We start from the raw sequence: 25783 nt of genomic DNA on the forward strand, positions 1-25783 counted from the left end.
TAATGTGATAAGTCTTACATGTAATTTTTTTTTTTATTTCCTAATGCATTAGAAACAAGCTAGCCGATGCCATTAACATCTATGAGATTTTTAAAGGAAATCATAATGGCCACTCCAGGGTGTTGTTCTAATGTGGGTTTTTTTTTAAATCTGCTTCATTCATTGAAACATTTTTCACACTTGTGTTATTTTGCAGTGCCATACCATTGCAAATATTTGACCAATTTTAAAGTCAAACTTGAATACTTTCTCAGTTTAGATCTGTGTCTCAATTATATAAAAATTAAGGTCAAAAGATGGTGAAGACTTAGTGAGACTTCTAGCAAAGACAATTTTATTACATATGAAGAATGATGTTGAATATATTCACCTTGGTGTCCTTCTAGAATGCTTTCCCTTGCAGATTTTGTAGCTCAGCTTTTGTATTATCTCAGAAGCTGTGGGGTTTCCTTGGGGGGGGGTCAGAAAGTTGCAATGCCTTTCAATGCATCCTGTAAGTGCCACAAAGTCCAGAGAGCCTCTGGAGGGGCAAGGTAGCTGAAGAGGGTCTGGCCAGGGATACTGACACCTGAGAGAGTATCTTTTAAGACTGTTGTGAGGCAGACAGAGGAGAAAATTTGTAAGATGATATTGAGGTGTTCATGTGCACCAGGGAGATAAAACAGCTGGTAAGAGGGAAGGAAGAATGAAAGATGCAGGAAAAGCATCTTCTAGAGCAGGAGGAAAAAGACGAAGTTGGGGGAAGAGAAGAGAAAAATAACCTCAGTGGTTTTATTTTTGGGGCAATAGTTTTGGAGCTGGAGTCTCATGATATTTTAAGTAAGTTGTTTTGAAATTGTTTATCATTGCAACATTGCTTTCTCAGAGCGAGGTGCCATTCAACCTGAAATTGACGGATGATAGATAGCCAAAAACCATTTCTATCATCTGCCTGGTTCAATCACCAGCCACCAGGGTTGGTGAAGAGCAAATGAGAGAAATTCTAAGCCTTCTTTTTTTTAATTTATTTTTTTTTTTCAGGAGCCACAAATAGCAGAAAACCCTCTGCCTTCAGTCTTAAAACCTGAGGAAAAGTTCCCAAGGGCAAGCCGTGGAGTGACTCCAGGACTGACCACACCACTGACGAGCAGGAGACAGACCAGCCTGCAATGGTACGACCCCGGCAGACATTTCCTCCATTCTTTGAACCCGTCGCAGTACCTCCCCACAGCAGCGGTTGCTAACCTCGAGTGCTTGCGGGGTGAGGACTGGGTTTTGCTCTTTTTTTTAAACAATCGTTTCGAGCACTGATAAATTTCATTCAATCTTCTGCAACGTGAACAGAGTGTGAAATCCTACATTGCTGCACAGTGGAAAGGGAACAGCGCTATCTTGTAATGTACTTATTTGTCTCTGTGAGGGATTGCTGCCAAGATTCTGTGAATAGACTTTTTTTGGCTGCCCTCCCTTAAATGAGCAAAAATGCTGAAAATTTATTCCCACAAACCCCAAAACTTCTTTCTGGTATTTCATGATATTAAAACACACATACAAACATGTATACACATGTGCAAAACTTTACCAGGATTAAAAGCGCTTTTTTGTGACCACAGATATTCTTTCCCGAAGCCTCAGAAAATGCTTGAAAGTATCTAAGTTATCAGTTTACTCAAACCTTTGGGATTTTTTATATCTCTATAACTCTAAAATCATTGCCGTTCTGACAGACAAAATCAAACCTGAAAAATATGATGCATATCCTGTGTGGCTATATTAAGAGTATTTCTGAGATGGAGGAAAAAATAGAGGGGAGAATAGTTAAGTCCAACATTTAAGAAGTAGGTAATAGTTCACATTCCATAGCTGGAGTAGTTTTTTTATTAAAAGAAAAGCAAATAAAAATGACTGATTAAATGTTCCTCGCATCTCTATAAATCTGCTGTTCTCCAAAGAAGGCCAGGCACTTGCCTGGAGTGTGTGCACATGAGTAAGTGTGTGTGTGCATGTTATATCTATTTCTATGTACAGGATATATTTCCAGCAGCGGCAGGTAGTAGAACTGATGAGTACAAGATGGGAAAAGGCTTTGGTGATGAATGATCAAATTTTCAGAAACATCTCACCTCATTTGATTTGTTCATAAAATCCATTACAAGAATAAATAGTATTTTCCTACCTCAGGCATTCTGCGGTTCTTGGTCACAGGATGATGATGTTCTGCAATATCTGAAGTTGGAGGTTTGTTGTTTGTTGTCTTTTGTTAAATAATATGTCATCTGAAAAAATACCTATGTTTTTTTCTGAAAGAACATTGTGGCATTGGGAAGTTGACAGCATCATCAAACAGTCAGCAGTGGTGTATAGGTAAGGAATTTATATGAAGAACTTCCTAGCTAGAGTGATCTATTTAATAGCCAGGGTTGGGAGAAGGAGGGCAAAAGGGCCAAGAAATGATTGTGCTGATATAAATGTTTCTCCTGTCATTTTTCTTTCTCTGACAACAAGAGCTTCTCGAATAGCCTGTGCTGTCCATTGCGATCAGCATTGGTGGACTGAGGTGGAAGCTTGGACTCACACCAAGGAAAAGTCTCTGTGGCTTGCGGAGTCAGAACTGATGCATGGTTTTCTGCAAATATTGCTTTGCAATTTAATCCCAGAAAGTACTATCTACTGCTGCTACTACTGCTATTGGCCACTCCTTTTTAAATAGTCTTCATCCCTTGTGGAGCAATAAAGAAAACGTATTTTTATTCTCTCAACTAGCCTCCAACGCAAGGTGCTTTTGAGAGTCCACCTGTCTGCACGGGCCCGTAAGACAATTGGTGAGGTTCTCTGTCCTTACATACAGCACATTACTGAACTGTGGCAGCACCTCTCAGTTCCTGAGCCTGCGGGCATGTTTTCTTAGGATGAAACCCAAGTGCACACTAAGCTTTGCGGGTTAACCCAGGCCCGGTGAGAGCTGCAGTGTACACCACGATCCCCCAGGTCCCCCAGACTTGGTGGAACATATCTCAGCAGGTAATGTAGTTGTAGCCATAGTGACCGGCGTTTGCATTAATTATGGTGCATTAATGGCTGGGCTTCAGAGATTCACAAATAATTAAGCTTATTAATATATGGAAGGCTTTACAATGTTGAGAGCCTTTATCAGGGGCTCAAATACAGTTTTTGTGACATTCCAGTAGGGAAGTTCATGTTGCTTTTAGATCACTCAGGTGCTGAGGCTTTTCCTTCTCAGTCTTGGCAAAGTCAGCAATTAGCAACCTGGCCAGTGCTCTGTCACGTGAATTTCTGGGCAACACAACAACTGGTGCAAATGGCTTCCTGCAAAATCTTCAGAAAGATGTGCTTGTGCGCATCTCAGGGCCAACAGGACAAGGGCAATTCACAGTTGTGCGTCGTCCATGGAGACTCTGAGATGCTCTCTGTCGTGCTGTGGTTCAGAGGGTGTCCCCCCAGATGAAACAGCATCCTGGCTGACAGCATGCCACTTCGAGTCAGACTGGAGTTCAGATTGCTCTCTCCCATCCGCAGGGGCCAGGCTCTGCCTCCTCCCCACGAGAATTTTGGGCAAACGTGGCCTTTGCCGAGATACCGTGTCCTGTGACTTGTGCCTACCTCTGGAAACAACGCTGTGGATTCGAACTTTCTCCTTGTCTTGCTACTTACGGTGTTGTGCTCACGAAATGGTGAGAGCTGCCAGCCCCCTGCACCCGCTGTCTCGGCTCTGAGCTCTGTTATTTCTGCCTCAGGCGCTTCCCATTGGGTGCGTTGGGCTCTTTATGGTGCCTACGCTGGTGGAGGAGTGCGAGCACCAGTCCAGGCTGGACAATCCTCTTTGCTTGGCAAACTCATGGTAGCCCCAAGAGTTTGTTCCCTGAGCAGGCTCTGACCGGGTGTTTTGCTGCTGGTACTGATCACCCTCTGCTCCCTTGACAGGAATAGGTTAGCCCTCCCAATATTTGACAATCAACTCCTCTGCCTTATGTATATAACAAATTCTTCTACAATTTCACAGTGTCTTCATATTCCCAGCTGCTTTAAATGAAAATTGTCTTCTGTTTGTTTTCTGATCTGCAGTGAAGCCTCATTCTAAACCTTTTCCAGTTACTCACAGGTTTCCAGAGAGTTTAACCTCTATTGTGGGTTTTACTGCTTCATTATCTTCTTAGATACTTGCTTAATTCTTCTGATGGCTAGAACCATATGCTGTGTGGTAGTCATTGAGACAGGGAGTCTGAGAGAGGTAAAAAGTGCACATTAAAAATATAGTTTTTTCACAGGTCTCATTGGGAAAAATACTATTGATCTTTCGTTGGCCATTTGGGCTTTTTATATGTAGTTCTGCTTAAAACACCTTCAAGGCAGTCCTTCAAGAATGAAATTTTAGGTCATGAAAGATGGAAATGCTGAGAACTCTGAAAAATAAAAACCTTTGTTTTTTAAGAGAACAGCATGGTTTTTGCACTGGGCTGGTGGCAAATATACATTCCCTCCCACTGCTCCCATGGGCTGGTCAAGCCCTCTCCTCCATGGTTAGCGTATGAGAAAGGGCACTGGGGAGGGCTGGTCAGGCAGGACTGGGCTGCAGGATCGAGATGTTCGGTAGCCTGAACCACCTAGTTTATTTGGAGGAGGCAGTGGCAAAATCCTGGAACAAATCTTGCTCCTGCAGTTTCTCAGGCTTGGACCAGGGTAGGTCTGCTGGCCATTGCCATGTGTTGCTTGTAGGTGACAGGCAAATGTACATGCCAGGAAGGATGAACTCTGCTGCTGACATTCAGCCGTTGCGTTTTGGTGAGTTTAAAAATAATCAACTGCAGTCTCAGCCATCTGGGTTAAATATTTTAAATTTTATTGCGAGTGGGTCGACTTGCAGTATTTGGACACCAGGCTCTCCATGCTGAAGGAGCTGAACTTCCCTCGCCACTTCTCCCCCTTTCTTAACTTACTTTTTGGCAGTAGTTTGCAGAAAACACATCTGCTACCCTTGGCAACTAAAGGCACCTTCGTTTTCAGATAGATTCTGTGTAAATACCAAACAAAACATATATTATAGACGCTTGGCTTGGATCTAGTATAAAATTTACCTTCTAAGCTACCTTTTTCTCCTCTGGTTTATGCAGATGTAAGGGCGTTTCTGCAGCTATGTACAACTTTCCATCTACATGATATTTTCATAGGTAATTGAAGTCTCATGGCCACCATCCTGCTGCCCCTGCTTCTAACTGCATAGCCTGAAAAATGCAATCTGGAGTGAGCACCGCTGCTGTTCGCTTGCCAAAGAAACAGAAGAGAATAGACCCCATTTCACCTGGACCATGGTGGAGCTGTATCAGGCCCCAAGCGTGCTTCCCCCTTCAGCAGACATGATGGGCACACTGAGCAAATAATTGCCATGAGTCGCTTGCTTCATAAATTTTTGTCCCTCCTCTCATTAGGGTTTTGGTCTGCCCATCAGCAAGTCAGGATTTTATCAGGTGCCCCCAGCATCTCTCTGAAGGATTCTTTGTTTGCAGAGCTGCTGGGCGCCCGTCCGGCTGGCTTGAGACAGAGGTTATGTGGTATGTTTCTGTCCTTTGAGTGGACTTCTACAATCCTTTTTTTTGGGATAAATATTTGGGTTTGCAGTTTTGAAAATTGCTTACCACAAATATTTGCCTAAAATTTGCTGGTGCAGGGAATGTTTCTTCAGTAAACACATTTGCCAACATGTTTTCGGTCAGTAAACACCACAGAGGTGTGAACACAGTTGAAGGGAATTAATTTTTAATATAAAATAATTTTGAGAAGGCTGGAATCAGCTTTTTCTCTTGTATTTTGGGGAATGCTCTTCAGTGTAAACCCGGATATGCTCAGTGCAAGCCTGTATCTTTTGGGGGGTGTGTGAAAAGAGGAGCGTGCAGCAGATGCAGCGACGTGTGCCCCAGTTTGGAGAAAGCTGGCGGCGTAGCTGTGCATGGTATGAACCAGCCCATTTAACTTGGCCAGGCATGAATGATGAATCGTTGCACTGTGAGGGTCCTCACAGCAGTCCTTGTGACCAGCCTTTCTTGGGGAGATGAGGGGGAGGTGGGAAATGGGAGCTCTTGCTGTGTTGAGCCCCAGTGGAGGTGGTGCTCAGTGGGGTTGGGTACCAAAGAACTGATGGGACTCAACCTGTTCCTGCAGTGACGTGGCCCAGGAAAGACGGGCATGTTGAGGAAAGGGAGGTCTCCTTCCTCGTGAGGCGGCAGCCCCTGGCCAGGCTAGCAAGAGCAACTGCTCGGGTTTTGGGCTGTCTCCTTGGTTTCCTCCCCCCCACCTTGAAGTTGTCTCCCATTTGGTGGTGGGACACCTTATCCTATGAATGGCTTTTCATTGCAGGTTCTCCTGCCCTCCTCGGTGGGAGAAGTGCCGCACTGCTGTTGGTTTGCCGAGATGGTTTAACCTGGGAAGGAGACAACAGGCTGTGGTGACATCTGGTCCCCAGCTCAAATCTCCCAAGCTGGGTTGGTCTGTGGCAGGGCAGACCAGCTCGCTGTGACCCGGCATGGGGGCTTCACCTGGCCTGGGACTGGTGAGAAGAGAGTTTGCTCGGGGGGGCTGGCGTGTGCAGTGTCAGCAGGCTGTATCAAGGATGTGGCTTGATTATTATGGATTCCCACTCCAGTTTTAAAATTAATTTGCAAGCTCTAGAGAAGCGATGGCTTGGCAGAGGGGTGATGTCATTATTCTTATCAGCACCAGTAGTTTTAGACCAAATCCTGTGTCCTCACTCCCTCTCAGAGTTTGCTGGTTTTCAATCAAGAAATGTTGTGACCCAAGTTGGGTAAAATGTGTATTTCTAGGCAGGAGAACATCCTCTCTGAATGACATGGCCAGAAACATGAGCAAGACATCTTGTTTTCATTCTAGGGCTCTCTGAAGCTTGTCAGGGCTGCTGAAGACAATCAAACCCCTGTCTCATTAAAGATCCTTTTCTTCATCAGTATGTTGTCCACTGGCAAAGTGGGAGGCTCGGTCACTGATGCCAGAGCAGACTGAGGGCTCATAGAGAAGCTAATTATATTTTACCTTTTTTTTTTTTTCTTCTTTCATTGCAGAAAGACAGAATAGTTGTGAATAAATTGGGAAAGGGGAAGGTGAGGAGAACTGAGAGTTCATTAATATTCATATTTAGCCACAAGTACACAGAAAAGGTGACAAGGAGCTGGCTCCCTGGAAACCTATGCACCTTGGCAGTAGATGGAAAATTGCATTTAATTATAGCTACCTTTAGCTCAGCACCTAATGAGCATGTTTGAAACCATGCAGGGTTGCCGTATACTAGAGGAAGATCCAAGACTCACAGAGAAAATGAAAACCTTCCCTCCTTCTTCCCTGCTCTCCTGAATTTAAAATAATTCTGCCAAGACCCAGGGGACCAAGTGGACTTTTATTCTTGATTTCCCAGTGATTATCACAGAAACCCATCCAGCAAAAAAAATAAATAAGATGGTCAGTAGCGGGGAACAAGCACATTTTAATGGGGAGTAAAAGAATGGAGACTTACTCCATTCTCACTTTGCCTAGTGAGCACTGCTAGGGTCTTGAGGTTTCTTTTTTTCCCTTCTCGTTTCCTGCTGATTTATCTATTCTTTGATAGCTTTTAGTGGTTTTTTTCTTCTTTAGTTTATTTTTGGGGAGACTGCTATCTGTGGATTTTACTACATTGTAGCTAGGGAAGAGAGAAGCCAAGGAGATTTCTTTCACACACATTTCTTAAGGTTGCTTTAGCATGTTGGTTCCCACAGCAACTTTAAAACCGTAGAGCCAAATCCTTCTCTGTAACACACAAGCACAGGCAGAGATTGAAGCCAGTGGAGATGCGTGAGTTTAGGGGAAAGCAGAATGTGGTTTATACCTGGCCCTGAATCTCTCGAGTTTCTTTGTCAGCTTATACATTTTTTCTTAAATCTCCACATTTGCTTCTTTCTTGGCTCTGTCTCTTTGGGGAATTTGGTAAACCTTGGGAGAAACAGAAAATCATATGGGTTTCCATTTGGTCTGTCTCCTCTTTGGGTCTTTCTTTGCAAAGAACTTGCTAACGGTTCGTGTTGCTTAAATATCCCTATGCTCCTAGCAGACAGATAACACTGGTGCTTGAGAGATTCTTGAGATAAATCTCTTGTGGACACACAACAGTTACTACACCACACATCTTCTTTCTCCTGCCTCTTTGGCAGGCATGTAGTGAATTCTTTGTTTGCAGGAACTACTCTCAGCTTCAGTACCCATCCATGTCTTTTATTTTCCTTCCTTCCCGGGGATGTTTTCTTCTGCTCCTGCTCTTTTTGGATTCATCTTGCTTTTCTAGCAACATTACAGTCTATTTTGGGTGATTTAGAACAGGACAGATAGAAAGGCACAGATATTTTTCCCTGGCAAATAAGCAAGTCTAGATATGCCTCAAACACATTTTAAAACATTTTAAACCCTTATTCACAGGCAATTTATGTAGCTGACTAGTGGGCAAACATAAATCCCTAAATCCTCCTTTGCCTTTATTTTGATCAGCCTTACTTTGTCTTCCTTCTGCTTTTCTTGTCAGCTTATTTCTACAGGGCAGTAGGTATCAACAGGCTTTCAAAAATCCTGTTATATTGCTTATTTAGACACTTGCATACCACAGCAAAATTTTACCTCAGTTGTCACATTTTTTGAATGAAAACAGTATTTAATTATGATCAAGAAGAAAACCTTCTGCATGTCTGTCTTTAAAGGCACGATAGGTACCTATGGTGGGATGCTGCTGCTGCTGTGCTATCTCCCGTTCATTACAGTCAGCCAAACAGAGGAGATGCAGAGTGACAGCCGTTCCTGAGTAGACTTTGGGATGTGTCAGAGCCCCAAAGTGAGTCATAAGGTGTGACAGACATCCACAATTTTTTTACTTATATGTGGAACTTGAAATGCTACAAGATGCCTTTCTTCAGGAAAAATAGCTGCTACGTGGAGAGCTGTGGTCCAGGTGCTGTGGGTCCTGCCTGTCGGTGCTGCAGGGAAGGAGATGCTGTCTTGCAGGCTGGAAATGATACAGCCTCGTTAGGAGAGAGTTATGGGAAAATTTCCTGTAACTTCTTGATCTTTCATATGTAACTGTCATGACTGTTGTAATACCTTGCGATGCATAATATGCATCGCTTCAGTTTGCTTGGAGAATGAGAAGGGATGCCTTTTGCCTGCTATCTGACTTGCCAATAAATGTGATTGAGGAAGTGTGAGGAAAGGGTAAAATACAGAGTCTGCGCAAATGCGAGTGTTTTTTTTCTACACTATTTTTGTTTAAAACTGTTGGAAAAATTAGAATTTTGAATAATGCCCAGGATCAGATGAAGCAATTGAGCCAGAAGAGCAACTTCAACTCTGAAAGGCTGCCGTTGCACTTTAGTACAGGCATCTGGGGAACCTGTATGCTTCCTATAGCCAACATTGTCCCATCCTGCCAAATCGTCCTTCAGGAAATGTCCTCCTTCAAAGAGCTGAGGTGCTGCAAAATGGGAGTCCTTCACCTTGCCATGCCATGGCAAATCATGCCTGCCCCTTGGGGAAAAGGGAGTGAATGAATTAGCATATGTCTTGAGGCACTTCAGCAATATTTCCATATTTTGTTTTTTTGGCTTTCAGCGAATTATGTGGCAAAAATATTTTGGTTTTTGATTTTTTTCCCCCCTCGAAGATACACCAGTTTTCTGGGGGAAGAAATAGGCTTAGCTCTATTGGTGATACTATTTTCTGTCAAGAAACCAGTTCATCTTAATGGAGAAATTTTAATCAAGCGTGGAAAAAACCCCCACTTTTCTAGGCAGCGATCCTGTCACCTGTAGACAGAGATCTGGTATGTAGGGTGGTTTCCTTCTGGTTTTGAGCCTTGCCTTAAAGCTCATGTTTTCAAACTCCTCAAGTCAGCCTCATGACGTGCAGGCATGCACAGCTGGAGCATTATGAAAAATAAATAAAAAGAGATTTCTAATAGAATAAGCAGTGTCGGTAAAAGTGGCTTCACCTGCTCCGCTGAGAGGTTTGTGAAGCGTTGCTCCCGTGTGGCAACTGGCATGCACCGCCTTTGCTGTCATCAGTACGGCTTCTGTGTGCTTCCTTTGAAATACATTTCCTTTGTGTCAGCTATATCTTTATCAATCAGGGCCGCACGATAAAGCCCTAACACTGAGATGATAAAGTGAATTTAGATTGTGGCTACCATTGATACCCACTGACCCATCCCCAACCATTGTGTAAGAGCCTGTGGGAGGATGCAGTGAGGTGTCCCTGTGACAGCATAGACAGGGCATCAGATTGCACCAGACATGAGAATAACTATACGTACAGAATGTATTCAGCCCTCAGGCACATATCCATATGTTTGGATGCTGGTGGGTGTTTTTTAAAGTTACTGTTTTAAAGATATCCACACAGGTGGCTAGTGAGTGTTTGTTAGATGGCACAGCACGAACGTTGAAGGAATCAGACCGCTCGTGGGTGAGGAATAGAAGGAGAAGCAGTGCTGGGTGCCCAAGTTTTTCTGGATAATGGCTATTTGCCTTAAGAAGGAAAGGACTAGTTTTTTGCAGTTAGCTTTGGAAAAAAGCACAGGGCTGTGTGGAGGCTGACAGCAGGCTCTTGTTTCACAGAAAACAAAAACCCCATCAGGTAGAGGCACTTTAGAAAAACAAACCCAGTTTTCATGATGTGATTTTTTTTTTTTTTTTTACAAACCATATTTCATGCTTGGGTGCAAAGTGTTATTTTCTTAGTCATTCAAAGGAAATAGAAAAAGGGTGTAAAGCATGAGGGGAAAGCAATGTTTTGGTTTTGGTTTGTTTTTTATCATGGAAATATATGATGAGGCCAGAGTGTGCCATTGTAGAACAACTCTGTGATGAGCAGCAGGATGAAGCTGTGCAGCCCCAGAGGTTGGGCAGTTGGTTTGCAAAGGCCACAGGCTCTCCAGAGGAGGCACAGTCCTGTACCACTTCCTTACAGGATGATGAGAGATTTCCCCTGTGGCCAACCACCTTCTCCAGGTTTCGTTTCCTCCCTCTGTTTCATGGTCGCAGGAGCATCCCCTCCAGGAGGACTGGTTTGTTGTATAGGTAGTCACTTACAGGACAGCAGATGTTGCTGGTGCATGTTGAGAAGCAGCTTTACCACAAGGATTTTGAAGCCACTTTCAAACCACAGCCTTCTCTAGGTCTAAGTTTGCTCAACACAGAGAACGTGATAAACACCAAATGAGCGCGGGTCTCTAATTGTAAAGGAGTTTTCCCAGGGACAAATTGCTCTGAGGAACCTTTCCTTCTAAAGTGGCAAAGGCAGCCACTGAGCTGAAGGACACTCATCCTTTATTTCTGGACAGTTGCTGAGAATGAAAGGACTGTCAGTAAAAAAGCCCTAATTCCTTTCCCACCAAGCCTCTGGGCCAAACACTCCTGAAGCCATGTAGAAAACAGAATTTCTTCAGACCGTCCCACAACTTCTCCATCAAGTCTCCAGCAATTATGCTCTCATCACAACTTTATGTTGCATCTACAAGTTTTGTGCCAGTGTTCACTGAGGAAAACAATCCTAACGTAGGTTTGCTGGCTCATTAGCTGCGAGTCTGTAAGGGCATGAGTGACGTATGAGAGAAGTTAATTAAAAAAGCTATTGCTGCGAGGAGGGAATGAATAGCGGTGGTCATACAGGGTGGGAGTGGGACTCAGGCAATATTCATATTGAGCTATAACTGGGATATATAGATGGCTGAGCCAAGTATTAGCAGCAGAACCACCCATATGCTGAGGGAGTTGTCAGCTGGTGAAGCCGGAAAAACGGAACAAGACCAAGACTTTGACTCAAAACGTCAACATGAATCCCTCACTGAGCTGACCTGCACCAAGCACATCTGTGCATTGTGAAGGCAGAGCTGTACAGATTGTAATATTTTAACCTGAAGCTATTTGGAAGTGGGTCTGGCTAGCACTCGGCCGTAAAGACAGCAATTGTCTATCACAATTTGCTTCAAATATAATTGAAACTCAAGGAAAATTAGTAGAGCTAGGCTGATACTATCAAAATGACTGCAAAAAGGTTAAAAATACAGTAACACTGCCTGCCCCCTCCCCCCCGCCAACACCTGGCTTTCTGTTGAAAACCTGTGGTGCTCCATGTGAAATCTTGGAAATGACTGAGTGATGCTCCGGGTCCTTCATCCGCCAACTCTCACTGCTGCTGTATGGGTGGCTTCTGCGTGGGCTGTGTGAGGCAGAGCTGGTGCCCCTTGGGGGAACTCGCTATTTCCAAGCTTATGACCTCATGCTATTGAGCTGTAGTGTATGCGAGTGGTCTTTAATAATCATTACTGAAATGACACCTAATGCAGGCATGTACATGTTCACCTGCGCACATCGTGGACTGTGCATAATTTTTACATCCTGCGGTTTTGGTCATTTTGGGAATACCTTCCCTTGTGGGCTCTGACTCATTCTATTATTTTGCCATCTCTGAGCAATGTTTATGCTGTGTTACGCTGAGAAGCTCCTTAAATCTTCACATGCAACCTCACGCGTGCATGCAGACAGTCCGGCATTATCAAACTCCATGGTGAGGATGTTCACATTTCTTCTCATTAGCGATGTGCAATGTAAAAGGCTTGCCTTGAGTTTCTTGAAGACGGCGGTAATGAAGCTCTGAAGAAATAGTCAGGGGACTGGAGCTAATTAAAATGCAGCAGGGTGTAGAAGTAAAGGTAGCAGCAGCTCGCTATGCCATGTCTCTGGCAATCAGCAGTCCCTAGTTTACCCACACTAATTGACAGGAGACGCAGTGCTACTGAGTGTGCACACAGCCAGCGTTAATGGAGTCAGCACACGCTGCTCTTCCTGCCTGACTTGTCTCATTATCGACCTTGAACTGGCAAAGGTCAGTTGATAGTGCTGCTTTCATCAAGATGACAGGTGTCTGAAGATCTTCTCTTTGTAGTATAATAATTTGGCAGTTGTCTTATCCTGTACGTGAATTAGTGATCAGATCCTGAAGAGATGACGGATAAAAAAGACTGGCTTACTGTGGTGAGGAGCTGGACTGTTGTGCGTTTAAAAAAAATAATAGGTACTGAAAGTCCTGGAGGAAGGAAACAAAACTGTATTGCATATTTCCCCTTGGAGAAGGTAGTGCCTGAAGAAGCAAATAGGCAAATTTTCACAAGTGGAAATGCAGTCGGTCCACTGTTAAAAATCGGCAGCATGTTTGAGTTGATTATGAGCACCAGGTGCACCGCTGGCACTCGGCAAATATCTAATAATAATAATAACAATAGTCAGGGCACCTGACACCTGCAGTAAGCTGCGAGTGACAGTGTTCTTGGGGAGACGTCTCATCCGAAGGCAACGCCGTCTCCAGGAGATGCATCATTATAACATGCCGCACCAGGGCTGCATCTTATGTGCCCTCCTTTTTTTACTCCTCTGTTACAGATGGTCTCAGCAAACACAGTGGAGACTGACAGAAATACTTCTGCCATCCTCCCCTTCAAATCTGCAAAACCAGCATTTCTGAGCATTTTTAACAAATGCTTTGGCTTTTCTGAGAGACGACCAGCAGCCTCCTGTGTTTTGTGGCTCCTCTGACTGGAAGTGGAGCTTGCTGGAGCCCGGGCTTGCATCTCCTTTCCTTTCCCACCTTCACTTGTGCAAGGTGTGTGTAAGGATGCTGCATGCTGCCATAGTGGTATTTAGCTACTTGTTTATGGGTACAAAATGGGGTAAATCAGGGCCTAGAGCTGGGAGGGGTCCATATTGCCCAGTAGTGCAGACAGAAAAGAGGTCATTGCTGAAGAGCCGACGGGAAATTTTGGTAACGACTGACTTGACGGCAGTACTAGACTGCATTTTTCTTGGCTAAAATGGGGAGGGACAAAGTCAGTGGGAGCCCAGATATGCAAAGCAGCACCTGCAGAGGGACTCCTTCGAAGAGGCTCCTGCTCCCTCATCTCGGTGTGGGGGGCCTGGCCCCGCAGGCTGGCTCACGGGCAGCTCTCGTGCCCAGCCCTGCTCTGGCTCCGCTGAGGGCAACGGGGAGGTGCTGGTCCCCAGCCGGTCCCCAGCCTGTGGTGCTTTTCTTGAGGAAGATGGGGCAGTTGCATCGCTCGCCAGAGCTGGGGAGGGGAAAGCAAACCGAGCACAGCTTCTCTTTGCTTCACCTGCAGTTTCCCAGGATCTTTGTATAATATCCATCTCTGAAAGCAACCGCTCTTTGCTAGGATAATTACCAGAATATTTCTTCATTTATCTGTGATTATAGGAAACTGAAGTATTGTCTAGGGAACAAAATACTCGGTAACTTGAAAACGATTTATAGCAGCTCTCTTTTTAAAGATGTTTGAAACAAAAATGCTGGGGCAAAACATATGTGTGATGTCTGCTTGGCTGCAGCCCAGCTGTGGAAGAAGACGACCAGGAGCTTTTTATCAGGGCAAGCCTGAGGTGACTAATAGGATCATTCTTTAAACAGAAAAAATGTTTTTGTGATTGAGCCTTCCCAATCTGACAAGTTTTCTCAGCTGCCTCTGAGGTGACTGCCAAGTGTACGCGATGCTCCTGGTCTTTCATCCTCCAAGTACCTGCACTGGTGCAGCAGAACCTCCCCAGGCTTCCCACCAGCCCCTGGCATGTGGAGGGGCTGTTCGCCCTCTGCCCCCAGCACTGCATCCGCTCTGTCGTGCCAGGATGCACTCTCCTTCGGGGGCACGAGAGCGGGCCTCCACCTTTGTGCTGGGTTGTGAAAGCAATTGTAAAATAAATGTTAAAAGAAAAAAACCTGTTGCCTAAGTGCATCCTGAGACCAATAAAATATGCAAGCATGAGCTCCTACTGTTCAGGGCTTCAACAGTCTCTAACCTAGAGCCGGGAGGCTTGGAGGAGCGCATCGGGGCTACTCGAAGTGACAGCTGATAGGAATCCCACATTAATGCAACAGGTAGAGCTCATACCTTTGTACCCAGAGGTCTCAGGTTCAGGTGCCAGCTGTGAGGGGACTCTCTGGAGGTACCTGTCTGAAGAAGCAGTGATAAAGGAAAGTAGTGATAAAGGAAAGTAGTGATAAAGGAAACTCTAGCAATTAAGATTTTATGGCTGGGTTAACTCCTTCCAGCACTGGGTCATTTCTTGTTTTGTAGAAGAGGATCTATCCCTTTCTTTCCTCAGCAAGGAGACAATTGATAATAGAAGTGGTGAAAAATGAGGATAATGACCACTTTTCTCTTGCTGGGGAAAGAGAGATGCTCCCATCCAATCCAAAGACAAATGAGATGGAGTCATGGATCATTTCTTCTTGAAATGAAAAGCTCAGGTTACGCTGCTGAAACCAATAGCACAGTGGGACAATAGTTCCTCCTTCCTATCAATGGAAAGGGTGGTGAGTGAACCAATAATATGCATATGGGAAGTATAACATGACAACTATTAAAAATATACAATTGTATTTGCCTGTTGGGTCGACCTCAGTTCCTGTTAACTCCCAGGTTCTCTCTTTTCTTACAGAAAAAAAAAAAAAAAGTAGTAAGGGAGAAAGTGCCACACAAGTATTCTGGCTGCTTCTTCATTGTCCTTGGTGGGAAGGATCGGCTAGGTCCCAAGCCCTGCATGCTGTGGGAGTGGCAGCTTGCCGTGTGCCAGAATCAAAGCACTAGAAGTTTCTAAGGATGAAAGCATTTAATTTAAAGCAAAGGCACCTGGGAATATTTGTGGCTCACGGGAGTGTTTATGTTAAGAACATTTGTGTCAGTGATTTGAAATGTTAAGTGTTTTGTCCCTGTGTGTGTAGATGCAGGCAGGGAAGTCAGGACTGAAAAGCAAAGTGGCTTCTGATGTGACGGCTTTCCTAAAGGGTGTCGGGTGAGGCATCCTCAGAGCTCTGGTGCCAGTTTGTCTTCTCTGAGGAGAGAGGAACAAGACCCATGAACAGTAAAGCAACTTGTGCAAAAGGAACCAGAGCTTTTGGGAGACACAAATGCAGCAGCTCTCCCACTGAATCAGGTATACACTTCAAGCAGAAACTGATTTTAAGGCTTAGATGAAACTGAATTCAAAGCTGCGCTGGGACGTCCCTAGCTGACTTCAGCTGCTCTGAAGAGGGACCCGTGGGTGGGTGTGGGGCAGGATGGAGATGACCAGATGGGAGCAGTGAGAGCTGCTTGCACAACCCTGGATACTCCTTTGTGTGACTCTGAGGTGGGCTAAGAGTCTCGAAAGGATCTGGGGTTGACTGACAAGGAGTTTTCTGGTGAGAGAAACAAATGTTTGCTTCAGGGCTTGGGACGTGGCGAGTGGAAGAGCGTAGTAGGAAGTGGCAGAGGAAAGGATGTCTTTCTGAGAACACAAAACTCAGAATTTGGAAAGGGACATTTTTTTTCCTGTCATCCAACTAGCGTGTTGCATTAATGCCACAGACACCTGAGCTGGGAGAAGCTTTTTGACTCCTACATAAGCTCCTGAGGAACCTGGGAAGGGGGACAAAGAGGAGAGGCCTGAAGAGGGGAAAAAAAAAGTCTTTTCTCCTTCTTCCTGGCTTGCAGGTCTCTGGGAAAATGACTTTTCTGTCTTTGGGTAGGGGTTTGGCCACTCTGGCTAAAAGTTTCTGTTGCCTCAGAACAGGTTTCTGGGCAGATGCAGGAACTGGCGGATGTTTCTCTTTAGCCTGTGTCTAAGTCAGACCAGACGAGCATTTAGGTCCCTTCTGGCTTAAGCATATTAAGCATTGTCCCTTCAGCTGTTTAAACAGGGAAAAAGGTTAAAGTATCCTTTGTCCCCATATTCTTGTCTCCCTTAGCGATCCTGAGGTTTTTGCCTCTCGTTGTTACTCCTATGGATGTTGCCTTTGGCTGAGTGCTCGGGGTCACACAGCTTTTGCGTACTATCCGTCTCTTACCAGAGGCAAGAAATTAGTTTCCCTGTTTCTGAGTGCAAATTACAGAGAATTACTCCAGACACAGGCTAAGATGGGAAGAGTGTCTCAAAATTTAGTTCAGTGCAAAAATGAGGAGAGATCAAAACAGCATAAAAGGAAATAAATTGACATAAAAACTCTTTATACGGGCCAGGTATCTTGAGGATGCAGTTGAAATGGTGCTTCCACTTTCATCAGCTTTGTCTCCCAGCAGTTAAGGCCTTATGTTTTACACCGTCTCTTAGCTCCGGTTTATACAATATCAATGAAACGTTTTACTCTGAAAGCCTGTCGCTTCCATCTCACAGCTACTCTGGTATGGCCAGATGTGATCTGCTGCTACCATGGTAGTCATGGTGTTATTAACTGTTAACGTCCAGGAAATTACATTTGTCCAGGTGTGCTGCCTTGGGATGGGAATCAATCTGTGTCTTTAGACCACTTCAGAAAGCCAGTTATCCCTGCTCCAGAAGGATTATTCTTTTTCCAGCTTTTTCCGATACCCTTCCCTAGAAAATCTTGAGTTATGTATTTGGTTTTGCACTGATTTGGAGCAGCATGGAGGCTTGCCTGAATTTTCACACTGTCCTTCAAAAGAAGCAACTGTGTCTTCACACTCTACTGTCAAGCAAGAAACTCTCTCTTGCGTTTTAGTCATAGCTTGAAAATTCCTGTATCTTTAGAGATTAATGTCAATATTTCTCAATAATTTGATTCATATCACTTTTGATTCCACAACTGGAAATGACTAAGTCCTGAAAAACAATTTATTTTCTAATCTGGAAAGAGCTTAGAGAAAAATATGCTGAGAGAAGGACAATGAGTACCATTCCTATATCTTGTCCGTTTTGGTGTTGAGTCCTCTATTAATCATCATCAACACAGCATAGCAGAAATGTTTACCACAGCAAAAGACTATGAATTTAGCGGGAAACTTCCTTCTAAAATTTTATGCCTCACTTTACTCTGAGATTTTTGTCTGATACGCACATTTTCTATCACATTGCTATGTCACAGGAAAGCCAAGGAACGTGTAAGGAATAAAATAAATAAAAGGAGACAGATAAAGCAACCTGCAGTGTACTTCAGCAGTGCTTAGGCTGTTTGGATCTGTTCTTAGCTCCAGGAGCATCGCTGCTGGTGATCTGCAGCAGTGCAGCAGGCGAGCGAGTGCTCAGCTTTTACAGGAACCCCAGGCAAAGCCATGATGAAGACCAGGCTGCAGCCCAGGAGGTGGTGAGGAAACACCTTTCCAAGAACTGCACGTGCAGAAACACCATTGAGGTTTTCTCAAGTTGGTTTGTTTTGGGGTTTTTTTGGTTTTTTTTTTTTTTTTTTAGTCATCCCTTACACTTAACTAGAGGGAGGGGAAATATTAATGTTAGAAGTTCAGAGAATGGACTTGCCTGACTCCGTGCAAACCTGAATTCACAAGATGCCAACACAGCTTTGCAAATGCAAAGAATTTAGGCATTCTTATCTTCAGATAAGAATTAGAACAAGAATTCTTTTTCTATTTGCCCACTGCTGCCTAAAAGCTCATACCAAGAAAGTAGTTTTAGCAATTGATTTTTTTATCATTCCTGCACATATGCTTTTTTGTGGTCTGGATTTTCATCTGCATTTCCCATTTTCATGAGTTTTGGTCTGTTATATAATGGCATAATCAAGCCAAGGAAAAACGTAATGTTTCTTTTCTGTGTGCTGCATTTGAGTAAAATTAAGGCCATGACAGAAAAGCAGATGAGACCTAGGGAATACATAGAAAACTTAAGTCATCAGTGCAAATATTTGCAGCATAAAAAAGTAATTTAATATTTTTATATGGGTGGCTTATTTGTTTTCCAGATTCCAGACTTCTGGTTCTTGCGGCTAGCCTTTGTGCTTATGTTAAAATCTTGGCTTTTTGTATGTATAGTGATCCATTTGGGTGATCCAAAGCCAAATTAAGTCAACAGTGGTATTTCCATTAATTTTAATCTGTAAAAGGCTATGTTTGTCTAATATTCAGTGGTTTGGAATCTGATCTTCTGTATTTGCAATGCAAAAAACCCCTGCTTCTGTGCCTATACCCCATTTATTCTTCATGAACCTCTTTTAGTTGTGTTAGTCTAAAGGAAGCTGTCTGCCTTTTGGTGTAATGTATCTTTTATGAGGAAATCATTGTTATACCTGGATGCCAAGAAAACTATGAGCATATTTTCTGTGGTAAAGGCTTAAAGGAAATAGAAATAAGTATTAAAAGTGAACTGACTGGACTAAATAATTACAAGGAGTGTCAAGAATTTTCCCCAGCATACACCTAGACCCAATCTTTGAGATCTGAAGAGGATCATTCAGTTTCAAAATAAGATGGTTTCTGGTTTTGCCCAGTTCTTCCCATGCTCCATGCTTGCTGCTGGAACTAGATACAGAAGGATGGAAATACTGGGAGGGAAAAAAACACCTCTGGGAAGCACTTCTTGGCTAAGTATGAAGTGCCAGGAAAATGTACTTGTGAGATTGCATCTTGGGGGATTTGCACCCTTAATCTATTTAAATTACAGAAGAACGCTGAGACTTTGAGAGAGCTCATTGTGTCTCAGCCTATGAATTTCTCATATTCCCAGTGCTACCAATAATCACATATGCAGGGAGTAGTTCTATTACGACTGCAGTCTGATCCTAAGTTCATATCTGGGCTTCATCGTTCATTTGCAAAATAGCAGCCTGAGGCATCCTCCTCGCTTTGCGGTAAGATGCCTGAAATGACTCCCCTTTTCCCATTCAAGAGGGAAAACAGGCAGAGAGGAGGAGAAGGTACAGGAGATGTTCAGTTTCTCTCCATTACCCAGTGGGAAACATTTGTATTTAGAAGTTTGGCTTTTCCCTCTTTTTCTCAGAAGGGGAGCTACCAGGAAGGGAAAGGAGAGACACTTGTTCAGTCTGTACTATGTCCTATGAAAATGTGTGACTGGATTAACTCTTCCCAACTATGAGCAAAGCAGAAAGCCAGGTGCTTTCATTTCCACCCAGTCAGCCTAGCCACACTTCAGTTCCAACAGAAATACATCTTCTGCCTTGTCATAAGGGAAATTAATAGCAAAACACTGACTCTGTTAAAAATATTACAGAGGTAGCTCAAAACAGCTCTTATTAAAAGGACTACCTAATCCAAAATGGCAATTTCTTTGTCATTGTGGCAGACACCAAATGGCCACTTCCTTTAACTAAACCAACACCAGAGAGACCATGGCTTGACCTTTTGGACCACACTGGCCTAGGAAAGCCAGGTACCACCTGGCTAGCTATAGTGTGACCTTACCTCTGTGGGTTTTAACGTGTGCTTGGTTAGACTTTAATTTGTTTCTGTCCACTGGGCGTTCTCTTACAGCAATCTGGAGGAAAAAAAACATGTCACGAGTTCGTTTCTTGAAGCTCTTTCTGAAATCAGCGAGAACTGAAGGTAGATTTGTGTCTCCAAAATCCAGTCATAAAGAAGCTGCTATTTAGCATCCAGTTCTACCATCCTGACCCCTATGTTATCTTTCTCTGCCTTTGCTAAGCCCTCTCATTAATTCCTGAGAGCCTAGTGCCTAATATACATTCAATGCAAGTAATGATGGCAGAACTAACTTTAAAGAGGATTGTGAGTGAAGGAGTGAGAGAGACAGGGAGAGAAAAATAGAGAAGAAATACAGTGTTGCTGTGGGCATTGATGCATGTGTGGTGCAGTCTCCTATTGGGGCAATGAAATCTCAAGGGTCTCACCACTGTGTTTAGACAAGACCCCAGGGACCAGCAATAACTCTTCAGTCAGGGTGAACTGCAAGCAGAGCACCCCTTCCCATTTAATCTTTATTCTCTATATGGGGCGGTTTAGGCAGAGAAGCCAAAGAGAACATGTTTTGCTGGTATAATTTGCTTCAGTGCCCAGGTGGGGGTAAACCAGCCACTTCAGGCAGGTTGGACCTGTGCGGGGCTGAACGTCGAGCTATTTGTCTCCTGCTTGCCCAGCCTCCCTGGGCTGCTGAAGGCGTCTCGTCTCTGATCTGTCAGGATGCTTGCTGAAAGCTGTTCCTCCTGCTGCTGCTGAAATGTCGTCACACAGAGGGATCGTCGGGACACGTCCTGAGGCAAGTGAGATATTGCTGGGGAGGGCCTTGGATTTCAACTTCATTCCTGTGTTATGAATGCAACTTATTTTCTGCAGAAGAGTTTGGAAAGTAGATCAGACTGTCCTTTAAAAAGAGCTATTACAAGGCTAAAAGAGTTCCAGCAAGGAAGATAGTAACATCACTCAGCAGAAAGGGATCTTTACCAGAATCTCAATTACAACCTGCAACTTCACTAAAAGCAATAGAACAGTCTAGGCATAAGAAATGAACAGTGCTGTCCATTTAACTTCTGAGGCTGGCAGGAGCTGAGGCAAAGATTTACAGTTGTTGATATAAAATGTCAAGGGTTTGGATTAGACCCCTGGCTTTTTTTTCCACTGGGATGCTCAGGGAACTGGTCACGTTCAGTGGTACTTCACCTGAAAAAGACAGAAGATGCAGCCATGAGCTGCATGGAGCCAGGCAGAAATTCTGCCCCTTTATCTTAACCTTTATCCATTTGGGGACTTTCCTCTTTGAAGAGGAATATCTTGCTTTTCCACTTGCTATACGCTGATAAAGCTATGAATTGACTCCTTTTCTCTGAATTTTCAACACTTCTTTTAAGGATCATCTTTCTTCTTTCCTTCTGCTCCCACTTCCCCCAAAGTCCCCTGGCCATGATGAAATAGCATTGGGCATGACCCGGGAAGAAAGGAGCAGTGTTGAAGGGTATGTGTGCTTTGTAGCTTTCCTGTGCTTTCATTTGGCATTGAACTATCCATGCAAGAAGAGAATTAAAATGACATGAACATTTTTGGGGGTTTGGTTTTTTTTTTTTCCTCTCAGAGTTTCCCTTCCTGAACTCTACATAACAACTTCAGTTTTTGCTGAAATTATCTCCCTCAGGACAAAGCCTATGGGCCGTATAGGACTGAGCATTGCAGAACTGCAGCATGCGTTGAAAATCATCCTAGCACACACTTGGGGGCAGTTGTGTTTTTCTGTGACTCAGTCAAGCAGCTCTCTAAACTAGGAATCATTATCTTTGATTCTAATGGCTAACATGATGGCTAACATGACAATTTGGGTGATAGTTACCTCTTGCGTCTTCGTGTGAATGCTAGATAGTCACCATACGTGTGTGCCTGCAAGAGCAATTGCCTGGGGTTTTTTTCCCTCTGGTGTTCATGTATGGCTGTCAGAGACAGGGAAACAAGTTCATTGTGAAAAACTGTGTAAACAGTTTGAATGTGGTGAAAGTGCTTATGGCTTTGTAGAAGCTGAAAACAGTATCAGTTCTTGGCTCAGAACAAAAGACTGAATCCTAATTCAAAGCATGTATGTTTGCTAATAGCAAAAACTGAAAGCCATCAAAGGAAAAAAAATAAACAGAGGACCAAAAGAAACACGGAAGAGGCAAAGAGAGCCGAAAATCAGCCAAGGACAGCTTGCCTGCGTACGGCTCATCATACGGCACAAGCCCCACTCCTGCTGTCGCTGGCCCGCCTCGCTTCGCAGGGGCAATGCTGGGAGCTCGCGTCTGACGGGGTACCCCTGGCTGCCCCCCTCTTCCGGGGCACAGCGGCAATTGGCTGGTGCCAGCTATCTCAGCGCTCTGCCCTCCGGAGCCGCGGTGGTAATGGCAGGAATCCTTATGGGTAGAGGGTCGCTTTGGGCGGGAGCTGACAGAGGCTGCCTGCCTGCGGCCGCGTCGGCCTGCGCTTTGTGCGGGGAAGAGCTACCCTGGGCGCGGTAGGAAATGTCCTGCGGCCTGTTTCTGTGTTAAAGCACACCTCCTCCTACTTTTCTGAATTCATTGGAGGGCCAGGGGTTATAAACTAGCAAAAAGCATTGGCCCCTTGTGTCTGCGCCTAGTCTGCTCAAGTTAATTCATTTTTTGGCTCATTACATTTTCTGCCCCATTACTAATTGCCTCTTGGGCTGTACTCATTGCCAGGGTTTTCTGACCGTCAAAACATTACTAAACAAATGAACTAAATAAAAAGTAAGCCTTTTTCAAGAGCCTTCCCCCGGCCCTCCCCTTGTGTTAGTATTCCAACTGTGCCCAACAGGTAGGCATCTGCACTCACGTTATCTGTATTAATTAGACTGTAATACCCTTGGCACAAGACAAGGACAGAGATGCAAGAGAGTCTCTCCTGCAGCTTTCTGATAATTTATACCAACCGAAAGCCTTCCACAGTGTCTTTCTTTAGTGCCACATGTACCAATAGTGATGCATAAATAAGATTAATTTTTATTAGGCACTTTGCCTTCCTTTCAAATGATTAGCCCCTTCTCCACAATATCTGAGCCCTACACAGTATTTAGTGAGCATTTTGTAGCAAACTCCTGAGGCAGAAGTGCTGTTATCCCCAGACAGACCGGCTGTGTCACCCATGGTCATGAGAGAAGTCTCTGATAGAGTGTAACATGAACGCAAGTTTCCCAATGCCTAGACTAGTGCTCAAGTCACTGAACCCTTCTGCCCAGCAACTATCTCTAGTAGTTGTTTACTTCTCCCTGACTTTGCACACTTGTATCTTGTGCTGAACGTACCTAAATCCTTCAGGTATAAAACCTAACAGTTGAAGCAATCTGTCCTCTATATTGGGTTTCTTATCTTTGCAACATCAGCATTTGTTAAAATCAGAGGGAACACGAGGGTAAACATGAGTGACTCAAGGGATAAGCTTGTTTTTCATTATGACTGATTATTAATATAATGAGTTCAATAGCAAAAGTACTACAGCAAACTGCTTAACCTTGGGCCTTGCTTGACCAGGCTCTGAAGGATCCTCATCCCGTGTTCGTGTGACAGTAACAGCAGGGTACGTTTCATTATGCAGCCAGTAGTAATAAAAGCAGCACCAAAAGTGGGTTTGCTCATTACCGCCTGAATCCATGTTCTCAGCCAAGGGCTGCATCCTCCACAGACAAGCATCTTCTCTTAGCAAGGTAGTTTAGCGCCAGGGGTTGTCCTCTGCTGCTCGTCACTCTCCCCTCCTCACACTCACCCCGCTGGTTTCCGTCTCCTGCAGCCTTTGCAGAGCCATAGCCCCTTTCCTCAGCAGCAAGAGTAGCTGGGAGCCTCACGCACCCCTTCAGGCCCCGTGGCCGTCGCTCATCTCACGCCTGTTGCGGTGCAAAGGTGAAGATGGGGAGCAGCGCTCCTACATCCTGCACTGCACTTTTTGAAGCACCTGCTGCCCCGCATCCAGAGTGGGAGCGAGGGACTGCGCTGGAGCTCTGTGGTCCCAAGAGCAGAGGATGGGTGGGCGGCCTTCAGCAGGAGGGCAATGCGCACCAGGGCCAGGGTACAGCAGAGCCCTGAGGCTCTGCACGGGATGCCCAAGGTTTAGCCCTCGATGCAGGGCATAGGTTTGTTCAGAGCAGGACTTTTTGTCCCTGCTGTACTGTTAACATCGTGTTTTGAGCCACTTTGGGAACTCACACCGTTGCCAAGGTCTTCGCTTTGCCACATTCTTTCGGTTAATAGAAATATTTAGCTGAAGCATGAAGGCATTGTATTTCCAAAAGGAAAACACACAGAAAAAGGTCCGATCATTTTTTTTTTTTCTTTGGGCCTGATTGTCTCTGCTTGTTTATGGCTGCCACTAATTTGCTCGTTTGCTTGCTGGAAAATAGCTAATTAAAACCCACTTCAGCTAACAAGCTGACTGGGACCATGCAAATGTCACTCTCTGCTGTCTGCTATTTTCGTTTATACTTTACATTATTAGCGTTGTTTTTCCTCCCTCCATAGTAATAAACGCAAGGATAGATTTAGTACCCTCTTCACAGGTGTGTGCTTGTACATCAGCACATCATCCCGAGAAAAGTGCTGCTGTTTTACTGCACTTCAGTACTTTGAGTGTTATTACCCCTGACAGTTAATGGTTTCAGACTACACTGCTTGTTAGCACTAGATTCTGAACAGCTTCATCTATCTTTTTGTTTTTACACTGACTGGTCACATTAAGTATATGTGTCTGAGCTATTAGTCCCGTCTGTTCATTGCATGCATTTCATTTGGTGCGTTTTTTCGCTAAAATTAGTATGTATTGTCATCCATATACTTCAACACATCGACTTTTGTTATAATTATGCTGTCATCATTTTGCTTCCACACACTTGCTAATTTATTGTAGCTAAATTAAACCTAATATTAGCAATTTTGCAGCTGTTCCCATAGACCACGCTTAGCCATATATTTGTACATTGTTTGGTAATTGGATTTGAGGGCTCAGGAACGGACGATGGCACTCTTCAGAAACAAGGGAAAGATTTGAGGAAATGGGAGAAAAATAAAAAATGCAAGCCCCAGAAGAGGCTTCAGGGGTGAATTTCCAGAGCCAGCATAAAAGGTTTTCACACGGCCAAACAAATCAGAGAGTTAGTGTACCAGATCACAAACTTTCCAAAACGCATGTCGCATTCAGGCAGGGGATTAGTCATTCCCCCTGAATATGCTTTTTATTTTAACCAAGAACGGACTATGAAAAATCCCTGGGGACTTATGGAGGGTCTTGGGAAACGGTTCTTACTGCAGCATATTAGAAATCTCCAGGAAAGGATCTTGGCATCAGGGGAGGCTGCTCTGAGATGATTTCTTTGGATTGAACCATGGGGAGAGAAGAAGGAGGGAAAATGGTTTTGTTTCAGAGTGCGAGCTCTCCATCCCTGCATATTGACACCCACCTCCTGTTGCTTATCCAGCCCCAGTTCAGCTGATGTCAATACAAACAGAGAATGGAAGGGATGGGGTTTTTTTTAAA

At 44.3% G+C, this 25783-nt stretch overlaps 1 long non-coding RNA gene across 1 annotated transcript in view; it reads left to right on the forward strand.

Moving 5' to 3' along the window:
* The window catches only part of LOC129203661 (uncharacterized), a 98477-nt gene that overhangs the window by 42039 nt on the left and 30655 nt on the right, over positions 1-25783 (forward strand). The window lies entirely within an intron of this gene.

The sequence above is a fragment of the Grus americana genome, chromosome 2, assembly GCF_028858705.1.
Source record: "Grus americana isolate bGruAme1 chromosome 2, bGruAme1.mat, whole genome shotgun sequence".
Classification (NCBI taxonomy): domain Eukaryota; kingdom Metazoa; phylum Chordata; class Aves; order Gruiformes; family Gruidae; genus Grus; species Grus americana.